Below are 16,038 nucleotides of genomic sequence, written 5' to 3'. Positions count from 1 at the left end.
GGGCACTGCTGGGAGTGATTTGCACCCACCCCTCATATGTCTGGGCACTGCTGGGAGTGATATGCACCCACCCCTCATATGTCTGGGCACTGTTGGGAGTGATATGCACCCACCCCTCATATGTCTGGGAACTGCTGGGAGTCCTCTGCACCCACCCCTCATATGTCTGGGCATTGCTGGGAGGACTCTGCACCCACCCCTCATATGTCTGGGCACTGCTGGGAGTGATATGCACCCACCCCTCATAGGTCTGGGCACTGCTGAGAGTGATATGCACCCACCCCTCAAATGTCTGGGCACTGCTGGGAGGCCTCTGCACCCACCCCTCATATGTCTGGGCACTGCTGGGAGGCCTCTGCACCCACCCCTCATATGTCTGGGCACTGCTGGGAGTGACATGCACCCACCCCTCATATGTCTGGGCACTGCTGGGAGGCCTCTGCACCCACCCCTCATATGTCTGGGCATTGCTGGGAGGCCTCTGCACCCACCCCTCATATGTCTGGGCACTGCTGGGAGTCCTCTGCACCCACCCCTCATATGTCTGGGCACTGCTGGGAGGCCTCTGCACCCACCCCTCATATGTCTGGACACTGCTGGGAGTCCTCTGCACCCACCCAACATATGTCTGGGCACTGCTGGGAGTGATATGCACCCACCCCTCATATGTCTGGGCACTGCTGGGAGGCCTCTGCACCCACCCCTCATATGTCTGGGCACTGCTGGGAGGCCTCTGCACCCACCCCTCATATTGTCTGGGCACTGCTGGGAGGCCTCTGCACCCACCCCTCATATGTCTGGGCACTGCTGGGAGTCCTATGCAACCGCCCCTCATATGTCTGGGCACTGCTGGGAGGCCTCTGCACCAAACCCTCATATGTCTGGGCACTGCTGGGAGTCCTCTGCACCCACCCCTAATATGTCTGGGCACTGCTGGGAGTGATATGCACCCACCCCTCATATGTCTGGGCACTGCTGGGAGTGATATGTACCCACCCCTCATATGTCTGGGCACTGCTAGGAGTGATATGCACCCACCCCTCATATGTCTGGGCACTGCTGGGAGTCCTCTGCACCCACCCCTCATATGTCTGGGCACTGCTGGGAGGCCTCTGCACCCACCCCTCATATGTCTGGGCACTGCTGGGAGTGATATGCACCCTCCCCCATGTCTCTGTCCACTGCTGGGGGTCCTCTGCAGCCACCCACCCACCAACCCACCCGCCCTCTTGGTGCAGTACACTGCTGTCCTGTGCATACACACACCAATATACTGCTTATATGCTGCAACAGGCCCTATGCCAACATTCGTGGCGTGTGTACGCCTTGCATCCATTCTGTACTGGTGCCGTAGGGGTACAGGTGGGACGGACCCTAACCCCGCATTCATAGGGTGTACGCGCCGTACCCACGCTGTGGGGGCATGGGTACGGGCCGTACCACCAGTGGAGTGGTGATGGAGGGGTACGTGCCGTACCCACGCTGTGAGGGCGTGGGTATGGTGCGTACCCCTCCATCACCACCCCAATGGTGGTACGGGCCGTACCCACGCTCTGGGGGGCGTGGGTACGGCCCGTACCACCAGTGGATTGGTGATGGAGTGGTACGCGCCGTACCCACGCTGTGAGGGCGTGGGTATGGCGCGTACCCCTCCATCACCACTCCACTGGTGGTACGGGCCATACCCACGCCCCCACAGCATGGGTACGGCGCGTACCCCTCCATCACCACCCCAATGGTGGTACAGCCCGTACCCACGCCCCCACAGCGTGGGTACGGCACGTACACCTCCATCACCACTCCACTGGTGGTACGGGCTGTACCCACGCTCTGGGGGTTGTGGGTACGGCCCGTACCACCAGTGGAGTGGTGATGGAGGAGTACGCGCCGTACCCATGCCCTCACAGTGTGGGTACGGCACGTACCCCTCCATCACCATTCCACTGGTGGTACGGGCCGTACCCATGCCCCCACAGCGTGGGTACGGCACGTACCCCTCCATCACCACTCCAATGGTGGTACGGGCCGTACCCACGCTCTGGGGGGTGTGGGTACGGCCCGTACCACCAGTGGAGTGGTGATGGAGGGGTACACGCAGTACCCACGCTGTGAGGGCGTGAGTATGGCGCGTACCCCTCCATCACCACTCCACTGGTGGTACAGGCCGTACCCACGCCCCCATAGCGTGGGTACGGCACGTACCCCTCCATCACCACCCCAATGGTGGTACGGCCCGTACCCACCCCCCCACATCATGGGTACGGCGCGTACACCTCCATCATGACTACAATGGTGGTACGGCCCGTACCCACGCCCCCCAGAGCGTGGGTACGGCCCGTACCACCATTGTAGTGGTGACGGGTACGCATCCACGTCCACTTCCGTTGTGGCGGTACGTGGGATTGGTGGACACACCCCCCGAAGTGACCAGACCATGGGGGTAAGTTATGTGCAGGATATATATGTTTTAACTTGGGGGGGGGGTTATGTTTCCTGCCCCTCGACCCCCCCACCCCTTCAACCCTGGGTGTTGTTCTGACCTTCTGCAGCGTCTGCGTCGGTTTCGGTGCACCAGGTCGTAGGCTAGGAGGGCCGGGATGAGACGTAGAATGGGGTCCATGGCTGTCCGCCGCGTACCGGTGCTCCTTGTTCACGTCGTCCTCAATTTTCCGGCAGTTTTTGGCTCCCGTAAAAAATGCTACGTGCGGAGTGACGTAGGCACGAATCGTACTTGCTGGTCCGCAAAAACGCTGCCTGACTCCGTCTGGACGTCACGTACGCGATGTCCCGGATCGGAATTGTGGGTATTTTTTCGCCGCACGTAGTTTTGTACGATTCGTACGGAAATGGTATTTCTGTACGAATCGTACTTGCTGCTTTGTAAGGTGGATTTCCCGGGTACGAGTCGTATGGAGAATACGCTCCGTACGACCATTCGTACCCGGGTTTTACAGGTTCGGAATCGCACCTAAGTGATTTTATGCTGTATCTTTTATTTGGTGGTCATGTGTGGGGCCAGGAGTCGGTTGTTTTAATGATTGTGTTTAGGATTTAGGGAGTGGCTGAGATTGGGGGTTTTATTGTGAATGTGCATATATTATTTTATAGATGTGTCTAAACAATAAAAAATATTTTTTACCTACCTACCTTGAACAACAAAAACTGCAGTCCCTCTGGTCATTCCTTTTTATCCTCCAAATGGAAGTACTCAGTAAGACCTAGTCAGTAACAGCTTGCTAACAAAAGCTTCACAGAATTTTCCAATGTCAGCCCTTGCTTAATTCTCCTCACTTCAGTGTGTGCTTTTCCACCACCCTGTCACACAAATGCAGGCAATACACTTCCACTGTCTGGGGAAGCTGTCCTTATCCTACATCTTGTGCCATGCCAAACAGGGTCACCCAAAATGGCTTCACAGGGTTCTGTATTCACTCACACACACATACATCTACTATCATGCATGTATTACTGGATCACTGTACATACAGATTCCCTTGACTCACACTTGGGATGTCAGTGGAAGGTATTGGGTCTCACAAAGGAAAAGAGTTTATGGGGTCAGTAGGACATGCTTTTTTTTTTTTTTTATTAGCATTTTTAAAAGTGTACAAATCAAATACAACCATAACAAACGTGGTCACAGTACAACAGCATCCTTCGTCCACTCTTACTGATCCATCCCTATTCAAACGGCCCTCAATGCCCTCAGCCCGAAAGTGCCGTATAAACAAACATTCAGTTAACTTGATGTAGATTCAGGTATTGGGTGAGGTATGCCCAGTAATCTCTCGGCTTCGATCTGGTAGGGAGTTCTTCCTCGTAAGTCTTTAAGGTATCCCTGCAGTACGTCAAGTCAGCAATCCAATCTTTGGGTTTCGGTATCATTCTACTGCTCCAGCATAGTGAGACCCTCCGCTTTGCCATAAGTAACGAGATCACACAGAATTTACGCTTCAGGGCCGTCACTCCCGGCATCAATCCCAGCAGACAGGTCTTAGCATTGCATCTCACCTCGCTACCCACCATAGCCCCCAGTAATTGCTTTACTTGTGTCCAGTATTCCACAAGCGCCCTACAGGACCATGCCAGATGCATGAAATCCGCCCCCTCTTCACCGCAGCGACCACACCTGGAATCCAGTGGTAACCCATACCTGTGCAGCCTATCTGGTGTGTAGTATGTCTGGTGTAGGTATTTGAAATGTAGGATACGTAGGTTGCCATTGGGCGTCAGCATACCCGTTGACGTGCAGGCCATCTCCCATTCTTTCTCAGTCAGAGGAGCCTCTAGGCAAGTGTTCCACTTCTGCATAGATTTATGAGTATTCGCCGCTATGTCTGTCTGCAATTTAGTATAAAGCGTGGATACCAAGTGTTTGGCCGTGGGCGTGGTTATCAGCCACTGCAGAGCGGTCAGCTCTGGCGGCTCTGCCGGAAATGTTGGATACAGGTTTTTCATGGCCTGCTGTAATCTGTAGTAGTTGAATTGGAACAGTGCTGTCTTATTACTAATATATGTCAGGTGCTCAAGCGTTTTGAAAGTCCCCTCCTCATAGAGATCTCCCATCGTGTCTATACCGACCTGACGCAGCAACCCCACTCCCACCTCTTCTTGGGTGACCGTTATCTCGGGATGCCACTGGAGCCGAAGAGCTGGGGCGTACAGTGGCAATTTGTTAGCTTTCCTACCCATCGTATGCCAAGCTTTGTTTCTGGCATCTATCGTATTAATATCTTTCTGGTGGAGTGGAGGCCTACGATGGGTTATCACCGCCTCCAGTGGAATCGGCAGAGCATCTCCCTCCTCAATCGCAGTATGGGTGAGGAAAGGGACTTTATGATACCAGAAATGCGCATATTGCGCTTGCGCACAAAGGTAGTAGAGCAGGAAGTCGGGAACCCCGAAACCCCCCTGGCAATATGGCAGTGTAAGCGTCCGCATCTCAACCCTGGCAGTTTTGCCCGCCCATATTAGCTGGAGGACCATTGACTGAATCCGCCGGAATACCTCTGCTGGAGGATGAATGGGGATGTTATTGAAAAGGTATAGCAGTTTGGGCAACACCACAATTTTTACAATGGCAATGCGGTCCGCCAAAGACAGTGGCAATTGAATCCATCTTCGCACTTTCCCCTCTAAGGCGTCAATTGCCCTCCCATAGTTAGTCCGAATCACAATTTCGGGGTCACGGTGGTACCATACACCCAGATATTTTATCGGGTCATTCCTCCACTCCAGCTGATAATCCATGGGGTGCGGTTGCGTACTATCCGTCAGAGGGATAATCATGGACTTAGCCCAATTTATATTTATACCGGAGTGGTACGCAAATTTAGTATATTCCCTCAACAGCGGGTTCAAATTTTCTTCTGGGTCTCGCATATATAGCAGCATATCGTCCGCATACAATGATATATGCAACGGCCGCTGCGGGAACTGCAAAGCTGAATGGTGATGGCCCTGCCTGATCCTGCACGCCAACGGTTCCAGCGCCAGTGCAAACAAGAGGGGGGACAAAGGGCATCCCTGTCTAGTCCCCCTTTGTATAGCAATGGGCTCCGAGATGTAGTTATTCACCCGAACTCGCGCCATTGGCGCATCGTACAGGAGTTGTATCCACTGGAGGAACATGTGTGGAAAGCCCATCCTCTGCAGCACTGTGCGCAGGTAGGTCCATTCCAGTGAATCAAAGGCTTTGGCCGCGTCTAGGAAGACCGCCGCCGCCTTGGTAGTAGGCGTCAAGTAGTGTGCTAGTGCAAACAGAGTCCGAGTATTATGCGCGGTAGAGCGAGACGGAATGAAACCGGATTGATCCGGCAAGACCAGGCGAGACATTAGGGGGTTCAGACGGCCCGCCAGCAGCTTGGCCAGAATTTTATTGTCCACGTTTATAAGAGACAGAGGGCGATACGAATCACAGAGTTCTGGATCCTTCTGTGGTTTGAGGAGCGCTAGTAGTAGTGCTTCCCTTAAAGTCGGAGGTAGGCTCTGCTGTTCATGGGCATTCCCGTACATTTCCACCAGTCTAGGGGCCAGCAGATCCACAAACGCTTTGTAGAATTCGCCCGTGAACCCATCAGGGCCCGGGGCCTTACCATTAGGCAGTGAGCTGATCACCTCCGTGACCTCTTCCACCGTAATAGGGAGGGACAAGTATTCCCGGTGTGTGTCCGACAGCCAAGCTATCGCCACATCGTCTAGATATTCCAGTATTTCAGCCGAAAGGGCCGTGGGCCTGGATGCATAGAGCGCTCTATACGTAGTCGCAAACTCTTGCAAGATTTCCTGCGCGCCATATTTCTGCTCCCCCCGCCCATCACGGACCATTTGGATGTGCTGTGGTGCGTGGCCTTCGCATATTTTAGACGCCAGACATCAGCCCGGCCTGCCACCCTCTCCGTAAGCCCTCGCTATCTGTCTCTTCGCCGTGTATTTACGTTCGTCTTCCGCGTAACTCTGGTATTCAGTAAGTATAGTTCTAATATTTCCCAGTATGTGGGTGTCGCGCGTTTTCTCAAACTCCCTCTCTAAGTCACGCAGTTTTGTTTCCCTCGTCGCGAGTTGTTGCCGTATGTCTTTTAAAATACCGGCGGTTGTGCTAATACAGACGCCTCGAATAGTTGATTTAAAAGCCTCCCAGAGCACGCCAGGGTCCTTCATGGTCGGAGCATTGTGATCAAAATATTCTTGTATCGCCTGCCCAATGGTGTCTACATACATGGAATCTACAAGCGCTTTTGCGTTAAATCTCCAGCTGAATGGAGGTGGTGCATAGCTCGGGATCTCCAGGGATAGGAACACTGGGCTGTGATCCGACAGCGTTCTTGGCAGGTGGCTGACCTCTCGTGTCCACAGAGCGACCTCCCCCGTGACCAACCAGTAATCAATTCGGGACCAGCTAGCATTCGCTGCTGATGTATGCGTGGCCTCCCTCCCTTCTGGTTTCCTATTTCTCCAGACATCAGTAAGCCCCCTGTCCACTATGATATCCTTTAAGACCTGCAGCGCGCGTTTATGCGGCTCCACCGTGATCCCAGATCTATCTTCGTCATCACATAAGGCAATATTAAAGTCTCCTCCCCATATCAGATGTGTGGCTTGGAGGTCCCTCAGTTTGCCCCACAGGGAATGAGAAAACTTCGGATCGTCAATGTTTGGGCCATATACATTCGCAATGGCCAGCCTCTGTCCCCGCAGCAGCCCCGCTATTATGACAAATCTTCCCAAGTCATCCGCCACTACGCTGTCTATTGCATACTGTAATCCTCTCTTCACCAATATCAGCACTCCCCTTGCATAAGAGGAGTATGACGAGTGATGCACCGATTCCGCCCATTTGCGCCCCATACTTGGCTCGTGAGTCGGCGCACAGTGTGTCTCCTGTAGGAGAGCGATGTCAACATGCTTCCTGTCTAAGTACGCCAGTATCTGTCTGATCTTCTTGGGATTACTAAGCCCCCGCACATTCCATGTGAGCAACTTGAGGCACCCAGCTCCTACCTGTGTCTCAGCCACTCTGCAGCAGTTAAATCGTAGTCCCACCCATACCGGCATTCAGCTGGCGCTCCCCAGTGGCTATCTAGGCCCAGAGTGACCTCATTTCTTCCCATCAAAGGTATTCGGATTTCAGCGATGCGTCTCATGCACCGTGACCAGCAACGTAACTTTACAACCCCACCCCTCCTCCCCCCACCCACTTCAGCACCCCAATCATGCCAAAGACACATCCCCCAAGAAAGAACAGTCATACAGAACCTGAAATGCGGGGGTCACCCGTTTCGGGGAACCACCTAGAGCACACCTCTCCATCCAACTTAATGGATGTGGACGGGGGTATGCAATGAACTTTAAAGCCTGAGAGTCACCACCGTCTTATCATGTATCTCATCGTCTTATATCTGAGCCGCTCTCTGACCCGTGCTGGGCGATCCGCAACACAGCACGTCCGTCGGCGGGTAGTCTGCAGCCTATTTGCCGGATAGCGTCTGCATAGGCAGCTCAGACTCGTGATCCAGGGGACTCGTGCCAGCCAGCATAGTCCAGTTCTCTACATCCCATCTGGCATAGCATCATCCAGTCCCGCAGACTCCACCCGGTCACAGATGAGCACCCTCTCGATCGAGCAGCCCCAGAGTACGTAAGCATTCTCCTCTCAGCAGCCCTCCGCAATCAACTGGCTCAGCCCTATCTGGAATAGATTGCACCAGGCGGTAGCACCTCTGATCCGACCATGTGTGAGGGCATAATAGTTCGCATCATTTGTACGTACAGTCAATACTGGGCCATGATGCTCCCTTCGCAGAGATGTAGACCCTCTCCCCTGCTTTTCACTACCGCAAATGAAATCGCCTCTTCAGGTGCGCCTGTTGCACTCTGTCATCTCCCAGCTATTCCTCGGCATCCGCAGGTTAGTCGGCCTCCGTATCTTGGTCTTTTCTCTGCCTTTCTTTGCGTTTGGCGGCAATTTTTTTGACGAGATCAAGTGCCGCCCTAGGCGTATGACACAGCGTCGCGTGGCCACCATGCGTCACTCGGAGCCTGGCTGGGTATAGCATGGCATAGTCAATTCCCAGGTCATGCAACTTTTTTTTGACTGGAGCGAATGCCTTCCGCGCTAGTTGGACTGCGACCGTGAAGTCCGGATAGAATTCCAGAGTGTTGCCTTGATGGGTGATCTTCTTCTTTTCTCGCGCCAGTCGCAAGATGGTATCGCGGTCTCTGTAGTTGAGGACTCTGGCAATTATGGGACGCGGTGGTGCCCCGGGCTGCGGCCTAGGGGCCAGTGAACGGTGCGCCCTCTCAATCAAGAACATCGGGGAGAGATGCTCCGTGCCCATAACAGTTCGTATCAGCTCCTCCACATATGTTTCCATCCGGCCCACATTGGTGGATTCCGGAACCCCCGTGATTCTGGCGTTATTGCGCCGCGACCGCGCCTCTAAATCTTCCGCCTTATTTTTCAACACCTCCAGTAGTCGCTCAGCGTCAGCACACTTTTGGGCTGTGGCCTGCGAGGCGTCCTCCACTGCTCCAATTCGGGTCTCCGCCTCCACCAGTCTCTCATCATGCCCGTCCAGCCTGGCCACCATACCATCAACACGCAGAGTGATGGCATCCAGTTTGCCATGGACATCTTGGAGGCTCTGTTGGATAGCCTTTAACATTCCCTCCATACCTGTTGGCACCATCTCGCCGGGGTCGGTATCCGGTGGCGCCGCAGCCCCTTTGGCCTGGCGCTTCGAGTCAAATGTGAGTTTAGATTGGGTTTTGTCCGGCTTCCCCATATCCCGTTGTTACCCCAGCCAGTTACCAGGAGAGACGAGCCACCAGTATTCCAGACCGGTCCGCAGCACTCCTAGGAACGCAGCTGCAGTGGACCCCTGCCCAACAGCTCACAGGCCTCCAACCTTCAAACAGTGTCCCGGATATTCGCTCTTTTAGCGCCTTATTACGCTTAGCCCCTAAGCTATCACCTTCACAGGGGCCGCCGCAGCCGCACACATTGTCTCCCCAGTTGAGCAAGCGCCTATCGGATCCAATTCGCCATGACGCACCATCGGTCAGCAAAGCCCAGACTCCCCGCGAGTAGCGACTCTCACCGGTTTCTCATGTGGGAGGCGGGAAGCATTCAGGCCGGCACTCCCGCTTGCGATCTTCCATCAATGCGCCGCGAGCCAGGCCAGTAGTCCTTACCATGTCCCGTGGAGCGCCGACTCCCAGGGCCCACGCTATCAGTATCATTCACGCTGTAGCCCCGTCTCGCATTAGCCTCATGCCAGTCAGCTAGTATCGCCAGTCCAAGCATTCACATTCGCCATGGGCGGCTCTCACCTCGATCTCCGTGCAACAGGCAGCATGAGGTAGTCGTCAGGGCCACATCAATATCGGCGCTTGCTCCGTCCCCACCTCGAGGCATCAACACTCAGTGCGGCCGTCGTAGCCGGCCGCTGCCGCCATTTTGCTCGTCCTTCCACGTCAGGGTGTATATGACAATACAGCCCCAAATCACCAGCGCGATCTCAGCGCACCCGGGCAGCAGCCGTATCAGGAGCTTCTGTCCGCAGGAACAGCCCGTATCAGCGATCTCGTCGATCTGGCGCCTCAGCATTCCTCAGTCCGTCCGGGCGGCGCCATCTTGCCATCCGGTAGCAGTTCTCGTATCGAGCCCCTTATCTCCTCAGTTCCGGATCTACGGTGCCTGGAGAGTAATTATTACACCATCCACGAGCGGCCGCCACCTTCCGATTACTCAGGCATCGATTCCGGGCGATGGCAGAGCCCGGATCACATTCTTTTGGCCGTTTTTTCACCCCCGTCCGGCGGAGCTGTCTCAGGAGGCAGCCATTCCGCTGTGCGCCCTCTAGCGCCCCTAGGACATGCTTTCTTTGACACAGAATAAAAGGTTTGATCATTCTACACATTATCAAACATGGTATACTGCCACCACCATGTTACGCGATGAGCCCAGGACAGGGACAGTAGTCCAATATTCACTATGGGGGCACTATTGGTGTATCCCTCCAGGTAGGAGGGTGGTCCTGAACCTACCGTTGTCAGGAATAGGCCTCGGCCCATGCGCACAATGTAAATTTGTGTAACACTAGAGCCACAATAAAATTCAGGATACCAGGTTCACATGCCAGGTGAGCATTCCTGTATATCATGCACAGGAATTTCTTGTCCCAGAAACCAACTTCAAACACTTCTGCCATAGCTCCACATATAAAGGGCAAAACTAAGAAATGAATGTCATCCTCATTACAAATATGGTACCATAAATATAGTTGGCTGAGTCATGTTCTACTTCACAGTTTAGAGGAAATGTGTTTAGCCTAAATGTCACATAAAGTGCTCATGCACAGGGCCCGCACTGTCAGTCAAGATATTTTTCAAACCAATGTAAAAAATGTACAGTCATGTATAATGGTCCTAGTGACGATGTAATTATTCATTGCTGGTACCCTATCTTGACCTGTTCCCACAATGGCCTCTTTCACGTTGCTCTGTCTTCATATACTGTTTGCGACAACGGCTCTTCAGGGCCGCGGGGGTGACCGCATGGACAGCGCAGAGCGCGGAGCTAGGGCGCTACAATACTCCCACGCCAACAAACTGCGGTTGGAGAACCACGCCCCCGAGCGGGCGGCCCCTTTTATTAGATCCCCGCGGGCCACGCCTGGCCTGCGGATGTGGTGTGACGACACATCAGAACACTAGACTGTGGAATACTACATCCCTATCCAACTTGGTTAAAAGAAACAACAAAAACAACTTCACAATAGTTCAAATGGTTCAAACCACCGGAGTGGTGATACTTGCGTGCCTTCCGGCGTCAGCGTCTGGTGGTCTTCAACAGGCAAAGTCTTTAAGACGCTGGCTGGGGCGCGGATTGGGTCTTAGGCAATACCTTTGCGGGGATCCCCGCATCCGAGAACTGGTGGGGTGCCCGTCTTCAGAAGGCGGGTTAGCCGCTGATCCCACGGCATTCTCAGGACTTCCGGGGGCGTCGGTGGTGGCGCCCTCCGTGGATTCTCCCGTGGGTCTCTCTGGGTGTTCTGAGGGCACTTCTTTGAACCAGGATACATCCCTGGATACTTCATCACCTCCTTTCCGGGCAGTTACCATGGTCCCTCGACTGGCAGTTGCTGTCCATGATCCAGGTTCGTAGTTCGTTCTGAATTTTCCTCCAGGGCGACGGTCCTTGAGGAGGACGGTAGCTCCGGTCCGAAGTGTTCTGGAAGTGGCCCGGCGGTGGATGCTCGCTCGTTGTTTTCGGCGGGTTCTTCTGGCTTGCACTTCATCAGCATCTACGGGTGGCGATGCCCACCCTGGGCACGTAGGGAAAAGGTCTCTCCGGGGCCCTTGGAACATCAGTGCCCATGGGCTTCTTTGAGTGGTGCAGTGGGGTGTGCTTCGGTACTCCCGTAAGAACTCATGAAGCCGTCTCTCGGGGTCCGTTTGCGATACGAAACACCTTGTTTAGGGTGCGCATGAAACGCTCCACATCGCCGTTGGCTTGTGGCCACTGGGGAGTTACTTGTCGGTGACGCACTCCTCTCTGGCTGAGGAACGTGGCAAACTCTGTCCCCTGGAAGTGTGGCCCATTGTCGCTGCGGATTTCCTGGGGGAATCCGAACATCGCGAACACTTTCTCTAGGATGGGTTCCACTTGGGCGAACGCTGTCGAGGCCACCAGTTCCACTACAGGGTACTTCGAGAACTCATCCATGAGTACCAGGGTGTGTTTCCCCCCGGGGAAGCTCCCAAAGTCCATGCTCACTCTCGACCATGGGACGGTGCTGGCTTTTTCGGTTATCACTGGTGCGGGTCTTTTCGCCCCGCCGGTGAGCTGGCACAGCGGGCATCGCCGGACGTATTCTTCCACCATAGTTTCCAGCTTGGGGAACCAGACCTTCTCCCGCATCCTGGCCTTCATTTTCGTGATGCCTTGGTGTCCCCCGTGGGCCAGTCGGGTTGCTTTGTGTCTCAGGGCTTGAGGGATCACTAACCGTGCACCTCGTAGGAGGATTCCATCGTTGGTGGCGCTGAGTTCATGTCATACGTGCCACATCTTCCCAGAGTACTCTATTTCTGCCGGACTCCAGGAGTTGGCTGGCCGCAGATAGTTGGTCCACAACCCTGCCTGAACTGCGACTAGGGTTCTTTGGTACACCTCGTCAGTGGCAGCCGCTTCTTTGATGTCTACCAGGGTCATGTTCACCGGGCAGGCCGCAGTGGATACTAAGTGGATGTATTGTTCAACCTATTTGGTGTCTTCGTGTGCAGCCGCCGGGGCCGGGTGCCTGGACAGGAAGTCAGCCGGGTTTTTGGCGCCGGGCCGGTACACTACTTCCATTTCGTAGGGATGCAGCTGTACTGCCCATCTCTCGATCCGTGGCGGGGGGTGAGGTGCTGTTCCCTTGAAAAGGGGCACGAGCGGTTGGTGATCGGTGACCATCGTGAACGGTTGTCCCTTGAGGTATAGGTGAAAATGGTTGCAGGTCCATTTGATCGCTAGGGCTTCACGTTCAATCTGTGCATACCTGGCTTCCGTGGGAGTCAGTGACTTGCTGGCGAAGGACAATGCTGCCCACCGTCCTGGTTCTTGTTCCTGGGTTAGGACGGCGCCCAACCCCACCGGGCTGGCGTCTACCAGTACTTCGGTCGGCTTTGCGGGGTCAAAGTACGCGAGTGTAGCTTCTCCTAGGAGGGCATCCTTGATGCTTTGGAATGCCTCTTCTTCTTTCTGTCCCCACTCCCACTTGGCGTCTGACTTTGTGAGGGCTCGCAGTGGCTCCGCTCGCGTGGCTAGTCCTGGGATGAATCTGCCACAGTAGGTTGCCATCCCTAGGAAACTGCGTATTTCTGTTGGAGTCAGCGGAGCCGGTGCATCTCTGATGGCTTGGGATTTCCTCGGGTCTACCTGGATGCCCTCTTGATTAAACACGTACCCGAAGAATTCTAATGATGGCTGAAAGAACTGGCATTTCTCCTTATGTAGGGTTGCCCCGTGGTCTCTGAGACGCGCCAGTGTGCTGCGGAGGTGTTTATAGTGTTCGGCCACTGTCGCAGAGTGAATGAGAATGTCATCACTGACATTTAGCACGCCGGGCAAACCAGACAGCATCTCTCTTATCGTGTTTTGGAACACTTCCGCTGCGGACGATATGCCGAAATTGAGTCTCTTGTATCTCCTTAGCCCTAGATGGGTGCTGGACGTGGTAATGTATCGAATGTCCTTAGCTAGTGGGAGCTGGTGGTACCCTGCGTTTAGGTCGATTTTCGAAAACCACTTGGACCCATACACATCCGCAATGATGTCATCCATAGTCGTCGTGATGTGTCGCTCCCGCTGTATTGCTTTGTTCGGTAATATCATGTCAATACAGAGGCGTATTGCCCCCGGCTGTTTCGGCTTCTCCGCGATGACCATCGGCGACACCCAGGGGGTTGGCCCTGTTACCTTCTCAATGACGCCTTGCCTTTCTAGAGTTTCCAGCTCTTTTTCCACTAACGGCCGTAAGTGGAACGGGACTCTCCGGTGTCGCAATGTGACCGGGGCGACTGTCTCATCAATGTGTAGCTTGACTGGGTTACATTTGATGCGTCCAAGCCCCTGGAATAGTTCCGGGAACTGGTTGAGCAGTTCCTCTACTTGATGAGTCTGTATTCTCCTTGCGAACGAGATCAGACCCAGGTCTTCTGCGGTGTGACTGCTTAGAAGGGTGTCCGCTTCTCTGTTAACGACATGTATTGTCGCCGTTATCTCTAGGTCATCCGCCTTGATTGGTACTGTGATTTTTCCTTTTAACGGCAAGGGTGTGTCTGCTCCGTAGGCATAGATTCGTGTTTTGGGCGGTCTTACCACGGGCCGGGGCTTCAGCTGTCGGTATTGTTGCAGGCCCATGATGTTCACGGTGGGCCCTGTATCGATGACCGCCTGTATTTCTGTTCCTGCCACGTGGACAACGCACGTTGGTTGCGGCCTGCGGCGCAGCTTCAGGTCCCGCGCGAACGAGATGAGGTAGGCCTCTCCTTCCTCTTCGTCCGATGACTCTACACTCGTGTCTAGGTACTTCTTCCCTTTTCTCTTTGAGTCTCCGGGCGGCCTCACGTCCGTCACCGACAGGTGTCTTACTGCCTTCGTCGGGGGTCTTCTGTTCCGGAACTCATGGTCCCTCGAGCGTCTCCGGCATACCGAGGAGAAGTGGTTCGGTATCCCGCAGTTGGTGCACATCTTCCCTTGCGCGGGGCAGTCTTTTGCAGCATGTGGTTCATGCCCACAATACCCATTGATTTGGACTTCTCTGTGTTCTGGTTCCTGAACGGGCCCCCCCTTGGTTTGGCGCGAATGGCATCCGCCCACTCTACCTTGATGGTTTCGGGTCGTTCCGGGGTCTTGGTGAGCGCCTGGTCCATCTCGTTTGCTCTGGCTGCCGACAAATCGTGTGATCTCGCCAGTACGAGCATATCCTCGAGCGCGATTTTCGGTTGGCGCAGAATGAGCCCTCTCAGCGTCTTGTCACGACACCCCTGTATTAGTTGTGCTCGTATTTCCTTTGGCTGGTCATCTTCTGTACACGTGCTTGCGAGCTCGCGCAGTCGGGCATAGAATACGTCCATTGACTCCCCCTCTCTCTGCCGAGCTTGGCGCAATTTGAACCGTTCAAAGTCTGGGTTCAGTTGGGGATCAAAATGGGCATTGAGGGCGTTTACCACTGCGTCTTAATCATCCGCCGCTCCTGTGTTGGGCAAGTGCTTGAACAACTTGAATATTTCGCCTCCTGCGTAGTGCAGGAGCAAGGACCTTTTTATGGCGTCGTCGGTTTCCCTGGTCACGATGAAGTAGTTGTTGAGCCGTTCTATCCAGATCTTCCATCTGGGCGACGTTGTCGCGGGGTCCTCTAGTTCGCTAAACGGGGGTAACACTCCCGACACTGCGTGCTGGAATGGGGCGGGAGCAGGAGCTGCTGCTGGTCCCTGTGAGGCTCTCTGGGCATTGTCAACCATTGTGTCGGGCGCGGGTGACTGGTTTGTCTAGCGCCGTGGGTGATGGGCCTCTTCCTTGACTGCCGGTATTAACCCCTGCGGCGTCTCCCGTGTGTGTGTGGTGCTACTGCTCGGCCAGCTGATGGTGTTGGCCGGGCTTGTGGGCCTGTGTCACTTGAGGGGCACCAGATGCCAAGCTTTTGGCCCAGTACTTAAAGTTATGCTTAGTGCATCCTTCCCTGTGTCTCCTTGCAGGGACTTTCAGTTCTCCTGCTGTGAGTGTGTTCACTTTTGGCCCTGATTGACTCCCTGGTTGCTCCCTTCTTTTTTTCCTTGATTTTCCTTTACCTCTGACCGCCTCCGTGGTACTGCTTAACTCTGTCAGTAAAGTAAGGGCATGCAGGCGGTTCTGAGGCGGGTTGCAGCACTAACTGCGTGCAAATCGGCTGGCCCCGTGGCAGCAGCGGTCAAATGCACTCACCGCGGGCCTCTTACAGGAGTCGGCAATGCACACGCGGCCTCAGGCGTGCAGGACGGGCCGGTGCACGT

The sequence above is a fragment of the Triturus cristatus genome, chromosome 2_1, assembly GCF_964204655.1.
Source record: "Triturus cristatus chromosome 2_1, aTriCri1.1, whole genome shotgun sequence".
Lineage (NCBI taxonomy): Eukaryota > Metazoa > Chordata > Amphibia > Caudata > Salamandridae > Triturus > Triturus cristatus.
The sequence above is the reverse complement of the archived record's forward strand: the minus strand, read 5'-3'. Positions refer to the sequence as shown.